The sequence below is a fragment of the Microcaecilia unicolor genome, chromosome 4 (assembly GCF_901765095.1).
Source record: "Microcaecilia unicolor chromosome 4, aMicUni1.1, whole genome shotgun sequence".
In the NCBI taxonomy this organism is placed as follows: Eukaryota; Metazoa; Chordata; class Amphibia; order Gymnophiona; family Siphonopidae; genus Microcaecilia; species Microcaecilia unicolor.
The window spans coordinates 293,136,919-293,153,006 of record NC_044034.1 but is presented as its reverse complement, the minus strand read 5'-3'; the positions used below and the strand labels follow the sequence as shown (position 1 = coordinate 293,153,006).

The 16,088-nt window shown below is 44.0% G+C and overlaps 1 pseudogene; it reads left to right on the top strand.

The window, feature by feature from the left end:
* Positions 1 to 16,088, top strand: part of LOC115469255 — a 104,123-nt pseudogene that overhangs the window by 21,132 nt on the left and 66,903 nt on the right.

The following is a 16,088-nucleotide window of genomic DNA, read 5'->3' as shown; positions in this document are numbered from 1 at the left end:
ATACTTTTGGTATAAGGTCAACAGACCTATACAATCAGTTAGCCTATCCCAGTCTCTGTATTTTCTAGCCATAGGGCAATCTGGACTTTGGTTATAAAATGGAAGGTGAACGTTGCCAATACCAAACTTTGCTGGCATTGTAAACAAAATGATGGCACCTTAGTTCATATGAACTTTGACTGCTCATATATTAATATTTCTGGCAAAAGATATAAAGGAGCGTAATCGAATGGGGATGACCATCTCTAAGGATGACCATCTCTGAGGACGTCCCCGCAAATGGGCGGGGCATCCCGTATTATTGAAACAAGATAGGCATCCATCTTTCGTTTTGATAATGCCCAAATCTCAACATTTAGGTCGACCTAAGAGATGGTTGACCTAAATGTTGAGATGGTTGACCTTGGAGATGGGCGACCTTGGTTTTTGCCGATAATGGAAACCGAGGACGCCCACCTCAAAAATGACCAAATCCAAGGCATTTGGTCATGGGAGGAGCCAGCATTCGTAGTGCACTGGTCCCCCTCACATGCCAGGACACCAAATTGCTCCCAAGTGCATAGCTCCCTTACCTTCGGTGCTGAGCCCCCCAACCCCCCCAAAACCCACTCCCTACAACTGTACACCACTACCATAGCCCTTAGGGATGAAGGGGGGCACCTATATGTGGGTACAGTGGGTTTGTGGTGGGTTTTGAAGGGCTCACATTTACCACCACAAATGTAAAAGGTGGGGGGGAGGATGGGCCTGGGTTTGCCTGCCTGAAGTGCACTGCACCCACTAAAAACTGCTCCAGGGACCTGCAGACTGGTGTGATGGAGCTGGGTATGACATTTGAGGCTGGCATAGAGGCTGGCAAAAAAATGTATTTTAATTTTTTTTTGGGTGGGAGGGGGTTGGTGACCACTGGGGAAGTAAGGGGAGGTCATCCCTGATTCCCTCCGGTGGTCATCTGGTCAATTCAGGCACCTTTTCGAGGCTTGATCGTAAAAAAAGGGACCAAGTAAAGTCGGCCAAATGCTCATCAGGGACGCCCTTCTTTTTTCCATTATCGGCTGACGACGCCCATCTCTTAACCATGCCCCTGTCCCACCTTCACTATGCTGACACTATGCTGACACGCCCCCGTGAACTTTGGTCATCCCCGCAATGGAAAGCAGTTGAGGATGTCCAAAATCGGCTTTCAATTATGCCGATTTAGGCGACCCTGAGAGAAGGACACCCATCTCCCAATTTGTGTTGAAAGATGGGCACCCTTCTCTTTCGATTATGCCCCTGCTGATGGGGCTCATCTTTAAAAAGAGAAAAAAGTCCAAAAAGTGGCATAAATCTGCATTTAGACGTTTTTCTCACAAAAATGTCCAAATTGGTATTTTCAAATCCAATTTTAGACGTTTTTCTATGAAGTCTGTCAAAAGTGCATTCAAATCACAAGGGGGAGTGTCAGGGGGGTGTTAAGGGCGGGATCTGGGTGTTCCTAACACTTTTTTCTGCCATAATGGAACAAAACAAAACAAAAGCATCCAGGGTGTCCAAATTACAAGGGGGCGTGTTGGGGGCATTTCCAAGACATGATTAGGGCGGGCTTAGGGCATGCCTTATACTTGGATGTTTTATTGCCATAATGGAAGAAATTAAAAACATCTAGGCAAAAACTTCAATGTTTTGGTCTAGACCTGTTTTATTAACTAATAAGTCACAAAAAAGTGCCCTAAATGACGAGATGACCACTGGAGTGAATCAGGGATGACCTCCTCTTACTCCCTCAGTGGTCTCTAACCCCTCCCATCCCTGAAAATGTGATTAAAAACATTACTTACCTGCCTCTATGCCAGTCTCAGATGTTGTACTCAGGTCCATTAGAGCAGCATTAAGGTCCCTGGAGTAGTCTTAGTGGTGGGTGCAGTGCAGTGCACTGCAGACAGGTGTACCCACACCCATACCTCCCCCTGTTACACATGGTGGAAATTGTGAGCCCTCCAAAACTCACCTGAAACCCACTGTGCCCACATATAGGTGCCCCATTCACCCATAAAGGCTATTGTAGTGGTGTACAGTTGGGGGTGGTGGGTTTTGGGGGGCTCAGCAGACAAGATAAAGGAGCAACAGTGAGATGTATACCTGGGAGCATTTATTTGAAGTCCACTGCAGTGCCCCCTAGGATGTCCCATTGCTCTCCTGGGATGTCTGTGTGGTTAGTCTACTAAGAATGCTGGCTACTCCTACAACCCAATGGCTTGATTTTGTGCGTTTCTCACATGGACTTTTTTTTTTTTTAATGATAAACGCACAGGGCACAACAACATCTAGCAAAATAGCCATTTTCGGAAAAAAAAAGACATTTTTCTATTTTGAAAATTGCTATATTCCCCACTTGAATTTTGGACATTTTTATCAAAACATCCAAAGTTGGACTTAGATGTTATAGCAAAAATGCCCCTCAATTTCTCTTATCTATAAATACGAACCTAAGGCTCCAGAAAAACAATAGATACCATGAAATTTACAAGATTTGGAAACCTCTTGAAACTTATCTTTCACAGATTAAATACACTTTCTCATCAATGGGTATTATGATTATTATGAGGCCCTGTTATAAGCCATGCTAAAAAGTGGCCTGCGCTGTTTTTAACACGTGGGTTTCCTACATTCCAAGGCCACTTTTAATGCAGCAATAAAATGGCTGCAATTTCAATTTTCCCCTTTATGGTCACGCACTAATTTCCCAATTAGCAAGTGAGCCATTACTGCCACCTATTTAATAGGCGGTAAGAGCTCTTGCGCTATATCTATGCTAATCGGCAGCACACAGTGGTATGCCAATTAATGCAGGGCACACCTACTCTCCACCCCCCAGACAAGCCCCCTGCACTAAATATTTTTTTTTTTTAGCATGGGATTGGTGTGCACTGTTCCCAGAACTACCGCAGGACACTGTACTGCCATGTTAGTGCTTACCGTTGCTTAGTAAAAGAGACCCTATGATTGTAGTATGTCTTCCTTGCTGACAATGACAATGATATAATTCTGTTGTATGTATATTTTATGTTTTATATAGTTCTCCTCAGTTGTATTTTGTTTGTTATAGAAATTCAATAAAATGAACAAAATAATATATATACTTGATCCAAAGTGCATTTAAAATGTCATATGATGTACTAAAGGCATTCTCTCCTTTTGTGTCTATGGGGAAAATGCTGAGTATAATACACTATCCACCTTATAATCGAAAGTGATCGCCGGCCATTTCCTGACATAAATCGGGAGATGGCCGGCGATCTCGGAAAAGCGGCAAAATTGGTATAATCGAAAGCTGCGTTTTTGACAGCATCGCCGCTTTCCCGTCGCCTCACCGGCGAAAGTTCAAAGGGGCGTGTCGCCGGTTAAGTGAAGGCGGGACATGGGCAGGCATGGGCGTGGCTACCAGATGGCCGGCTTTCACCGATAATGGAAAAAAAACCCGGCGATAAGCAGTATTTCGCCGGGTTTACTTGGTCCTTTTATTTTCACGACCAAGCCTCAAAAAGGTGCCTCAACTGACCAGATGACCACCGGAGGGAATGGGGGATGACCTCCCCGTAGTCCCCCAGTGATCACCAACCCCCTCCCACACTAAAAAAATAAAATTGCAAACCTTTTTTGCCAGCCTGTATGCCAGCCTCAAATGATGTACCCACCTCCATGACAGCAGAATGTGTTCTATCCTCCGACAGCCTTCCCCTAGTTGTGATGTGGCTCTCGGGTGAGTGTGACACCTTTTCTGTTAGGCGCACTGCAGAGTCACATCAGCAATGCATTGTGGTGGGTGTAGGGTACTGGTCTGTACTCCCATGGTGCTTTTCCCCCTGCTAACTGGGTCAGGGTGTGCCCTGTTTTACTTCCGTTAGTCCATGAGGTAGTGGCCATATTTGTAAGCCAGTTTTAGATCCCTTTCATGTGTTACCCACGTTAGAGAACTTAGTTATTACCCTGAATGTTGCTGAAAGAGGGCATTGTACACCATTCTGCCAGCTCTGACCTACTGCTAATCTCAGTACCAGGAAGACTCTTTGCCAGTGGGGCACAACCTCTGATCTGCAGTTAACTGTGAGTAAACGTGCTTATTCAAATAAAGGACTTTTTCAAAGAGATTAGTCTTCAGGTGTCAACTGGTGTGGCAAGTTTATACAGCAGCAACAAGTCCTGACCCTGAAGCACTTTTAGTGGGTACCGCAGTGCACTTAAGGCAGGCGGACCCAGACCCACCCCCCCCCCCACCTGTAACACTTGTGCTGGTAATGGGAGCCCTCCAAAACCCACTGTACCCACATGTCTAGGGTGCCCAGTTGGTGTCCTGGCATGTCAGGGAGACCAGTGTGCTAGAAATTCTGGCTCCTCCCATGACCAAATGGCTTGGATTTCGCCGGGTTTGAGATCACCGGTATTTTTTTCCATTATCCCTGAAAAGCAAACCCAGCCATCTTAAACCCGGTGAAATCCAAGCCATTTGGCCGGCCTAAACTGTATTATAAAAAAAAAAATGGCCGGCCATCTTTTTCGATAATACGTTTCCGGCCAGCTGTAGCGCCTCCGCCACAATAGATCGCCGGCGACCTATTTGGCCGGCGACGTTCAATTATGCCCCTCCACGTAAACTGGTAGTGTAGTACAAAGTGGAAGCCGAGCTTCAGAGTGCTACTCGCATGGTAGTCAAGATGGGGAGAGGTTCATGTAGACTGCCAAATATTTCATACGTGCTCTCCATGTCTCCAAAGACAGTCTCGGCCAGTACTAGTTTTACTCCTTTGGCATCTGTACTGCTGATTTCCCTGAGACAAACAGGATTCTGAGTTCATGTATGGAAATAGGATTGTCATCTGACTCTAAATCACAAGAAACTTTTATTCCTTATGAGATGGAGTCTGGTGGCAATCCTTGAAGACTCCCACTTCTCTTGCATGATTGGAAGGCAGAGGGACTACATTAGCCCATCCTGTACAAGGAAGTCATGCAGGTATGCCAGCCAGTGGGGTCCTTCAAATGAGAGAGGCTGGATAGGCCAGTGTTTCCCAAGTCAGTCCTGGAGTACACCCTTGCCAGTCAGGTTTTCAGGATATCCACAATGAATATGCGTGAGATCGATTTGCATACACTGCCTCCATTGTATGTAAATATCTTTCATACATATTCATTGTAGATATCCTGAAAACCTGACACAGAGACATATTTATTTGGTTTCTTGTTTTGTATATGAATCTAGTGGAGATGTTTTAGAACCAGTAGTTTTTCTCCAAATTGTTTGGAGTTTTTTACACTGGTTCAGTTTTTTTTCCCCCTAGTAAGAACCAATGATAGAAGGACTCTTAAATGTGATAGAGGGTGACATAATCTTCCACCAGCCATATGATGGACGACCAATTACCTGAACTTTTGCAAGGCCTCAAGGCACAACTCTTTACTATGTTTGTGTTAGATAAAGGCCAATCACATGCTAAATAAGTGATCAAAAAAGAGTACATGACATGGCCAGAGCAATCTTAATGATTTCCTTCATAGACATTTTCAATTAACAAGAGCTAGTGAGATTGTGATAACCTACCTTGTCAGGACCTATATGTAATTACTCATTATAAGGGGATTACTGAAAGAAAAGGTCAAATGGGCCTCAGTCACTGGGAGGAGTGATTGAGGGGTCCCCAGGTGGGGTTTTGAAATAGAATGCTGGGGAAAAGAGTTACTCTGGGAGAGAGTAACAAGTAGGGAGGAGTTACCAGGGAGATAAAAGTTGGAATTATGCCCGGGGGGGGGGGGGGGGGGGGGAGTTCTTTGGTTGCTTGAAAGTTCACTGCCAAGAGACCAAGAGGAGTAAAAGGGAATCCTAAAATCATAAGTGAGGAGCATGATGTCTGGCTGTAGAAGGGGGTTGTGGCTCCTGAAGCGGCAACTATTCAAGTGTGTGAGCTATGGGTGAGCAGGGGAGAGGCCCAGCCCGAGAGAAGAAAAGGACTGGAGCCAGAGAAAGGGTCAGACCAGAGAAGGGTCTGAGCCCGCCGAAAATTGAGCCTATGTCAGTGGCGTACCAAGGGGGGGGCAGTGGGGGCGGTCCGCCCCGGGTGCACGCCGCTGGGGGGGTGCCGTGGCGCGCGCCTGTCGCCCTGTCTCCGAGTTCGCATGTGTTCACTGCTCCCTCTGCCCCGGAACTGGTTACTTCCTATTCCGGGGCAGAGGGAGCAGTGAACACATGCGAACTCGGAGGCGACAGGCGCACACCGCGGCACCCCCCCAGCGGCATGCACCCGGGGGGGGGTGTCATTTCACCGGGGGGGGGGGGTCACGCTGCTCCCGGGGGGGGCGCGTCGGCGATCTGCCCCGGCTGTCAGCCAGGTCAGAACGCCACTGGCCTATGCTGAGAAGAGGAGAAACAGCCAGGGGGAATAACACTGCCCACAGGATAGGCATGAACAGGAGAACTGTATATATGTCTATACTCTCTATTTGAAATCTACTCTTGTAAATAAACCTGAGGAGACTAAGTGGTACGGGAGTTCCCCCCAGAGGAACAATAGACGAATTGGAATGAAGTTTTGTTTTACCTGGAGTTGGATTATTAGAAACTGTGATTTTGCTGCAGTTGTAGAATTGGAGAATAAAGGTTTGGGTTCTTGCATAGACTATTGCCTGAAGTGTACTTATTGAGAACTGGGGACCCAGAAGGAGAAGGCTGAGCTGAAGAGCGTGAGTGACTCCCAAACCCCCGTATCACAATTCCATAACTTTAACCCATTCCCAGCTTGACATGAGTGTGGACTGAATTAAGAGAAAAGTGATGTGGCCGAGTGTGAGAGGTGGTGGAATTGTCCCTGTGGGCCCGGGTCAGGAACTGAGCTTAGCCTAGGGGCGAGACCCAGGCTACATATATTTTCTTAGTAATGACATTACATCAAATGTTTACCCCAGCAAAATATTATCTCTATTGAGTTATATACTGTAGTTTAACATTGTGATATTCTAATATAATACGTTCCATGTACCTTTTACTGTTACACTGTAAGCCACATTGACCTGAATGCAAGTTCAGATAATGTGGGGGTATAAATACAAATAAATGGAAATGGACATGCTTTAAATACATTTTTCTGAAAATGGTTCTTTAGGTTTAATCAGACTCTCAAAGGGATCCATGTCACAAATAGGTTAAGAATGCCAGTCTTAGCGAGTGTCCATGGTCAAAGAGTTAATGGGTCTCAGTCCAATTCTTAACAGAAGGCTGCATAACTAACTCCACCACTGTAATGTATAGTCATTGGTACCTCAGAAAGACTGACCACACGACCCCATTTCATAACAGACAGTTTGATTTTAGTTTTTATTATCCCATGTACTCCGTTTTGATGGTGGTCCTTGAGCAGCTAATCAAATTAAATAAACATGAAATCTGATCCATGCCCAGTTTCACCCTATTGCATCTATGAACTTGTAATTTCTGTTTCTCTATGAAAATCCATCTGGATTTGGAGTTTAGATTTAATTGCTTGCCTTTTGCAATGACCACAAATCCATAAATGCAATGAGGCACAATCAAGACTGGTTCTCTCTGTCCCTACGGTGTACAGTCCCTTTTCCAAGGGATATTCCTTTCCCCTCCTAACATAGGGTGTGGCTCAGTCACCAGGGGTACATTATAGTGTTCACGTGTCTACAACTTTCATGACTACATGTCCCAGAATGCTTGATGTTAGAAGCTGGAAATCCAGGATGGAGTCAGAATATTTCTGGTGGCATGGAGTGAGTTGAGGGGTGTGATGTAGTGTGTGGTCCCTTCACAGCAAGATTAGGCATACTAGGTATTCTGAATCAGGGAGTCCATTACATGCAGGGAAACAGAGTTGCCAAATAGCCCAGTTCCAGGAAGGAGACTTTTTGGCTAGTTCTGATTTTGAACATCCATCCCAAACCAGTGTGCTGTTTGTAGTCCCTGATTCTACCCATTGAAATAAATGTTGGAGGTTCCATAGGCTACAGTTGTCAGGACTAGAGGTCTGGCCTAAAGTCTCCTTCCTGGAACTGAGTAACTTGAAGATCTGGGGAAATGGAGTGCTATTTCTCATATAGAAATCAGAGGGCCAGATCCTTGCTTGCAGTGGTGTAAAGCCAAGCTCAGATCAGGATGACTGGGGAAAGCAGCAACTCTAACAAAGCCAAAGAATAGAAAGAACAGTTTGCTGCCTGCTGAGCTGGATACTAGTGAGGCATAGACCACGGGTTCTCAACTCAGTCCTCAGGACACACCAAGCCAGTCAGATTTTCAGGATATCCACAATGAATATGCATACAGTGGAGCCACTGCATGCCATGCTGCCATGGGTGATACCTCATTGTCAGTGAATGTTTGACAGGGCACTGGCAGCATCTCATTTGCAGTTTATTTTAAAACATAGACATGAGCAACTAAGAATGATGAAAGCTCATAATTTTGTCTGAAAAACAAAGTCATGTTCCTCATAAGTATATCATTTAAGTATTATACACTGTCAACACATTGCTAAGGACCTTAACATGCCTAATGATTTGGCAAGTGCTTGGGTTAGGTAAGTTGACGGAGCAAACCATTGGTAGCACATTGCCTGTAAAGTTCAGGATTTTTCTTCCTCACAGCTGGCAAGTTATCCAGTTCTGGAAGGGAGATTTTAGGTCAATCCTAGATTTCTGACAACCTCATCCTGATGCACAATGGGACCTGCTGTACCAGTTTCAACAGGCAGAATCAGGGACTACACGACCCCAGTGGTGTAGCAAGGGGGGGTGGGAGGGGCGGTCCGCCCCGGGTGTCAGCTCAGGGGGGGTGCTCCCTGCCAGCTCCCCCCCCTCAGCGAATCGACACCCCCCCCCCAACCAGCTCCCGCACCCTACCTTTAAAAAGAATATCGGGAGGCTCAGCGCCTCGCGCCTGCCCTGCACATAAAAGAAATGTGGACCGTCGGGTCTTCCCTCGCTCTATCTGTCCCGCCCTCTGCTGACGCAACTTCCTATTTCCGCAAGGGCGGGACAGACAGAGCGAGAGAAGGCCCGACGGTCCACATTTCTTTTACGTGCAGGGCAGGCTTGAGGCGCTGCGCCTCGCCTCCCGATATTCTTTTTAAAGGTAGGGTGCAGGAGCTGGTCGGGGGGGAGGGGTGTCATCGTGCTGCACCCGGGGGGGGGGGGGTGCAACGGCGAACCGCCCCGCCCCGGGTGGCAGCCCCCCTGCTACGCCACTGCACGTCCCACACTGTTTTGGAATGTAAGTTTAAAATCAGGATTGACCAAAGTCTCTGTCCTGGAATTGGGTAACTTAGCAGCTCTGCTTCTTCCTTCCCCCCTTTCATAAATGAAATCCCAGCAGAGAGATCTGATTAGATGAGGCTTTGTGTTTAGTAACCTCCAATCTTCTCCCTTACATGATGACCACATGTTGGGCCCTCTTTGTTAGCATGGTTACCCACTGTCCCCTTTCCCTATCAGAATCCCTTTCCTTACTAGCTAACCTGTCCTATCTGCTCCTTCCTTTGCAGTGTATAAGTCACCAGACTATGATGAACTGATTTTTGAGCTGCTTCTAGACCGGTTGGTTTCCATTGGATACCCCCATGAGATCCTGCAATACAAATATGACCCAACATTTCCCACCAGGTGAGAAGATTCCCTCAGATATACCTAGATAACATGTGGCATGGATGCAGCTTTGCTGGAAACTAGAAGGACGTGACAAGAAATAAGCAGCTCTTCATATGCTTTTTGGTTTGATCCAATATGACTGATGTATTCTTGACAGTGTGTATTAGTAACATCCTCAGAGATACAGCATCTCAAAGGGTCCCATGCCTCCTTTAACAGAAAGTCCCTTATTAGACCACAAGCTCAAAGGAACCTTCAAATTTAGACAATGTGTAATTTTTTGTCATTTGGTATGTTTTGTAACTTGTTTTTATATGCCATCATTTCTAAGGCCTCAAAAACTGGAAGTAGCCCAGGCCTCTCTGGACAGCAGAGAGGGCCTGCTTGCAAATGGCAGTGATGTCAATGCATTTACCAGAGCACTAAAAGATCTATCTTTTCTCTCCTAAAACTCTCTCTGATGGGATTTCTGATATTGGTTTTAGGGTTATCAACTGGTTCCGTAACATAAGGAATGAATAAATCAGTTTCTTGATTTACTGTATTATATGCATGAATTAAGTAATTCTACTTTTCTTTAAATGAATCCATGTTTGCAATAGGGTAAAAGGCAAGGAAAAAGGAGAGAATCTCCACAAAGTCACCAGAAGATCCAAATGAGAGCAACTCAACTGAACACGTCCGTAATAGTCAGACAGAGGATCACATATTTTAGAAGGAGATTTTGCATGGACTTGTGTTCATTTGAGTTGCTATTGAAGACTGTGATGAGTCCTGATAAGGGCTACTGCTGAAAGTCTCTTCAATAAAAAGCTTGTTTGTGAACCCTTGGTATTTCCTTCTTCCCAGGACCACCTCCACTTTCTTCTGCAATAGGGTAAAATCCAGACTTCTTATGGCATGGAGCCAGCTGGTAACCTTTACTGGCAAAGAGACCAACATATAAATTTTGAAATAAAAGGAGCCTCAAGACTCCAGAGTCATCACAACTTGGACTGTTACCCCTTCAGGAGTATACAACTTTCATATGCTTTAAATGGGGAGACTCAGACAGTGAGAAAAAACCAAGAAGGAAAAACTCACTGTCTCAAAAAAAAAAAAAAAAAAAAAAACACCCTACCAAATACTATAGCCTAACAATGTAAACTATATATTACAACTCAACTACTCAAAAAAGTTCCCCCCAAAAAGTCACAAAAATATTCTCACCCCCATGTGAAAAAAACAAAATGCACTGGGGCTAAAAACAGCACTTAGCCTGCGATGAACACATTCACTTTTAATGTGCGATGTGCTGAATCAATAGCTCCAGGGTTTCTTCATCATGGTGGGGACAAATACAGTTTCTAAATCCTCGACAAGAGCCTCTCATTTGTTGGGTGTGTGGCCATGTACTTCATGGTTTTCCCCCGGTCCTGTTTCTCATCTGGAACAACAATTTTCTTCTATCAAATGGAATCTATCCAAAGAAGAACAGGGTGCTTTGGATAAATTGAGTTCTGAGCCCTCTATTTTGATCCGATAGGCTGACAAGGGTGGAGCGGTGGTCGTATTGGATCACCGTGATTATATCCGTGAGGTTCATTGACAATTGAATGATGAAGTTAACTATAAAGATTTACATGAAGATCCCTCTATTTGCTTGTTAAGTGACATCAATGCATTAGTAAAGTGGGAGTTGAGAATGGTTTTCTATCTAAAAGAGAATTCCATTATTTGAACCATACTACTGCTAAGCTGCCAATTTTCTATATACTCCCCAAGATCTATAAACACCTGCAGGACCCCCCAGGTCGCCCGATTGTGTCTTCTAAGGATTTGCTGCTTGAACGTACTAGTAAATATCTAGATTTGTTTCCTGCATCCCCAAGTGGAGAAGATTCCATCTTATTTGAAAGATACTACCCATTTTCTACAATGTCTTTCTTGTGGGTAGCTTCTCTGCAGATTGGCTTCTGGTCACTTGAGATGTGCAAAGTTTATATATATATCCATTCCACAACTGGAAGCTTTGGAAGTGACTTGTGCAGCTCTTGATAGTCACCCTCGCCCTCATGAAGTTTCGGCTGAATTTTTAAGATCTTTGTTGGAAATTACTTTATTTAGTAATCGTTTTGTGTTTGAAGACCAGATTTATATGCAGTTAAAGGGGATAGCTATGGGAGCATCTTTTGCTTCCTCTAATGTGAACCTGTTTATGGCCCATTTTGAAAAACATTGGGTCTATACTTTACCAAGGTTCTGTTTTGTGAAATGTTGGCTTTGGTTCATTGATGATATTTTTGTAATTTGGACAGGTTGTAGGGAAGAATTGGATCTGTTTAAGGATGAATTGAATCATTGTCATCCAACTATTAAATTTTAAATGAAGTCTCATCTTGTTGAATTGATGTATTTGGATGTACAGATAACTGTGGATTCATCTGAGCTACAAATGTCAGTTTATAATAAGTCTACAGATAGAAAACACATTGTTAAGATCTGACAGAATGCATCTGATCTACACTAAAACAAGTCTTCCTTTCTCTCAGTTCTTACGGTATTGTAGGATTTGTGATACGACTGAACAGTTTAAAAGAAAAGCTTCTAATTTACAGAATAAACTGTTGGAGAGAGGGTATCCTCATTAATTTGTCAAGTCCGCTTATAAGAAACCTTTTTATAATAATCAGAAGTTGTTGTTTTTACTTAAGACTAGATAATCAGAAAATATTATTGCCTCTATTTTGAAATATACTATGTTATCTCCTCGGATTGTTCAATGCATAAGAGACATTGGAAGGTTTTAACTATACATGAAGCTTTAGCTACTGCTAAATGCATGGTATCCTTTTCACAGAATGCAAATTTAGCAGATCATCTTTGCAAATCTGATATTTGGACAACAGTCAATCCAGGAATTGGTCATTATAAATGTTCAAATTGCTGATTTTGCTCCATGATGATTGAAGGTGCTCAGTTCTTTGACAGTCACAGTGGAATTACGATCCAGATTACACGCTCTACTAACTGTGCTTCTCAATATGTGGTGTACATTATTCACTGGCCTTGTGAATTAATATATGTGGGACAGACTTTTATGTTCCACATCGAATGGTAGAACATAAAATTTGTATAAAAAATAAGAAATTGGAGGCACAGTTGGTACAATATTGTGTACAAAAGAATCATACTTTTGAAGAGCTGTGGTGCAAGATCATTGACAAAGTTCAAGCCACCCTCCGTGGGGGTGCTATTAAATGCTGGTCATATCAGCGAGAACAATGCTGGATTTATTGGCTGTGGACTGTCAGTCTTGAGGGCTGAATAAAGCTATTGAATGGCAAGTGGTTTTTTGATTGGTTTTCATTGAAAGCTTGTCATGTTTGCTGATTGGGTATCTAATATTGGCATCTGTTTGAAAGTGGTAGCCATATCTTCTTGTGGTTGATGTTTGTAAAAACTCCTTCTCCTGAAGCAGTGAGATGCAAAATGAGAGGCTTTTGTCAAGGATTTAGAAACTGTATTTTTCCCCACCACAATGAAGTGAAGAAACCCTAGAACTATTGATTCAGCACATTGCGAGTTAAAAGTGAATGTGAGGTGCATTGGAAGTTCATTTCAGGCTGAGTGCTGTTGTTTGCCCTGGGGTGTTTGTTTTTTCACATGGGGGTGGGAATATTTTTGTGATATTTTTTTGGAACTTTTTTGAGTAGTTGAGTTGTAATGTACAGTGCACATTGTTGGACCATAGTATTTGGAAGAGTTTTTTTTTTTTTGAGACAGTAAGTTTTTCCTTCTTGGTTTTTTTTTCTCACTGTCTGGGTTTTCCCTCCATTTGAAGCCTATGATAGTTGTATATTCTTGAAGGGGTGACAGTCTAAGTTGTGACGGCCCTGGAGACTTGAAGCTTCATTTATTTCAAAATGTATTTGTTGGTCTCTTTGTTGCTATGTGCATTTCAGCTATAGATAAAGTTTAGATTTTTGATGTGATTTTGCCTTTACCTTCCCTACTAGAGGGTTATTTGTTATTAATCCTTATGGCATACATTCTGCCTCTCCCTCTCAGAAACAGGAAGGATTATAGGGCAGCATACTGTAATTGTTACCTTACAAGCCCCTAAGACCTGAAGCACCAAGATCTGGGTCTGCCTCCACTCTCCTGGGGCATTATGAGAGAAGGATCTCTTATCTATGTGATCTATCATATACAGTGCTATATACATTTGGTCATGCTTTGTAATCAGTATTAATATTCTGTAGGGAGCAATTCACCAGAACGAATAAATTGCATGCTTGGCAAGTGAATTCACAAAAAAGATTACAAGTACCTGCATACATGTTGCAAAGCCCAGACTTTCCTTCCTGAGCTGGTGTTTGGGACAGGTTCACCAGACAAGTTTATAATCACTGGAACACTTTTGTCAAGCCCTTCTGAGGATCTTATTGTGAGAGCAGAATATATGTTTTTCTGATCCTCGGTATGACAAGCGAAACCACTCTGGGGCTGGAAGTTGCATCAAATGAGATGACTAAAAAATGTTGTAGTTAACCTAGAGCCATATGAGGGTCCCCCCCCCCCCCCCCCCCACTTGTCCATGCTAGCCTATGATCAAGGTTAGTGTAAAAGCATGACAGAAAATAAATCCTAATCAATAAATAACCTCCAAGGCTTCAGTATTCTCAGCATCTTTATGCTGTATTTTGCTGAAGACTCCAGTACTTGATGGTCTTTCATCACTTGAGAATAGAGATAGTGTTCGGGATCCCCAGCAAATTCATCACATTTTCAGAAAACAACTCAAGAATTTCTGAGAGTTCAGGAGGTCCTTTGAATGTAGGTAAAACCTTTGGATGGGCTCTAGAACTATGACAATGTAAGACTCCAAGTCCCAGAATGTAGAGAAGAATGGCTTAGTGGTTAATGCAGCAGGTTGTAGACCTGGGGAACCAGGTTTGATTCCCACTGCTGCCTAATGGTCAGCAGTGGGTTGAGATCCTGGGGAACCATATTCCATTCTCTCTGCAGCTCCATGTGACCCTGGCCCTCCATTGCTCCAGCTACAATATAATACTAGATTGTGAGCCCATTAGGAACAGTACCCATACCTGAGAAAGAAAATTGTAAGTTTATTAGGTCTAGATGGGCAAGTCACCTAGCCCTCCATTGCCCCAGCTACAATATAATATTAAATTGTGAGCCCATTATGAACAGAAACTATACCTGAGAAAGAAAATTGTAAGCTGCTTAGGTCTAGGCAGTATAGAAACACTAAAAATAAATAAATTCTGTGGGATTCCAAAAGATCAAGACTGGCTTACTTAGAAGTGTCACATGGTCTGGGTCTGTTTGTGTTTCCTATTCCTACCTATGACTGCTGGTAAATTTCTAAACCTCACTTTATTTCCTGATTCTGTTCCTTAGGGGCCTGGTGTTTGATGCCTTGTATGGAAACCTGTTGAAAGTTGATTGCAATGGAAACCTGCTGGTCTGTACCCATGGATTCTGCTTCCTGAAGGGGTATGTGCTGGGGGAGGGAGAATGGTACAGTATAGTATTCAAAGTGCTGCTCTTGGCCAATCACTCATACTAGGGGACCAGGTCTTTGGGCAATGCTATGGTTAGAAGAAAGAGATAAGTTTTTGCTGGAGTAAGTAACCACCTTATATCAACTGTGTCTCATAAGAGACTATTGTGCATGAGCTGGGGTTAGGGATAGAGCCCAACCGAACCTAGCACCTTTGGTTGCTGCCAAAACCAAATCTGCAACTGAGGTTGGCCACCCAGGTACAGCAGAAACCAAAATTGTAAACAGAACTCCCCCCACTCCCTCCTCCACACCTCCTCCATGATCACTTCCCCCACTAGTGCAGTCTTCAGGGGCAGGAACGAACCCCATTCGTTCCTGTCCCATGCCGCTGCTTCATTTGCAATGGCTGCCGAGAATTCCCATGGCAGCTTCACGAGATTGCTGTAGGAGGTCTCAGCAGCCATTTTGCGATTGGAACCAGCATGGGCAGGAAACTCACTTCTGCAATCACAAAATGAATGCTGAATCCTCCAGTGGCAGTCTCACAAAGCTGCTGCAGGAAGTCTTGGAAGCCATTGCAAATGGAGCAGTGGCACGAGGCAGGAACAAGTGGGGTTCATTCCTGCTCCGAAGACTCCACTGGATCACCAGGTCTTTCTAAGGTAGGCCCAGGGAGGGCCTATGAGTGGGATGGGGGGGGGGGCAGTTAGTTTCAGGTTTCAGTCTGGTTTTGGTGCCAAATACAAAACTGTAACTGAAATTTGATTAGCTGCTAGTTAGGGATTTCCTGTGCTCATGGCTGGGATCAGGGACTCCCTTTGCTAAGCACTGCTTCAGAGTGGTGTATCCAAAAGTGAATTTGGGGGAGGGGGAGATGATTATTTGGGTAGGCTCTAGGCACCCCATTTCATCTGCCACCCCTTTCCTCTTTTCTCCTGCCTCC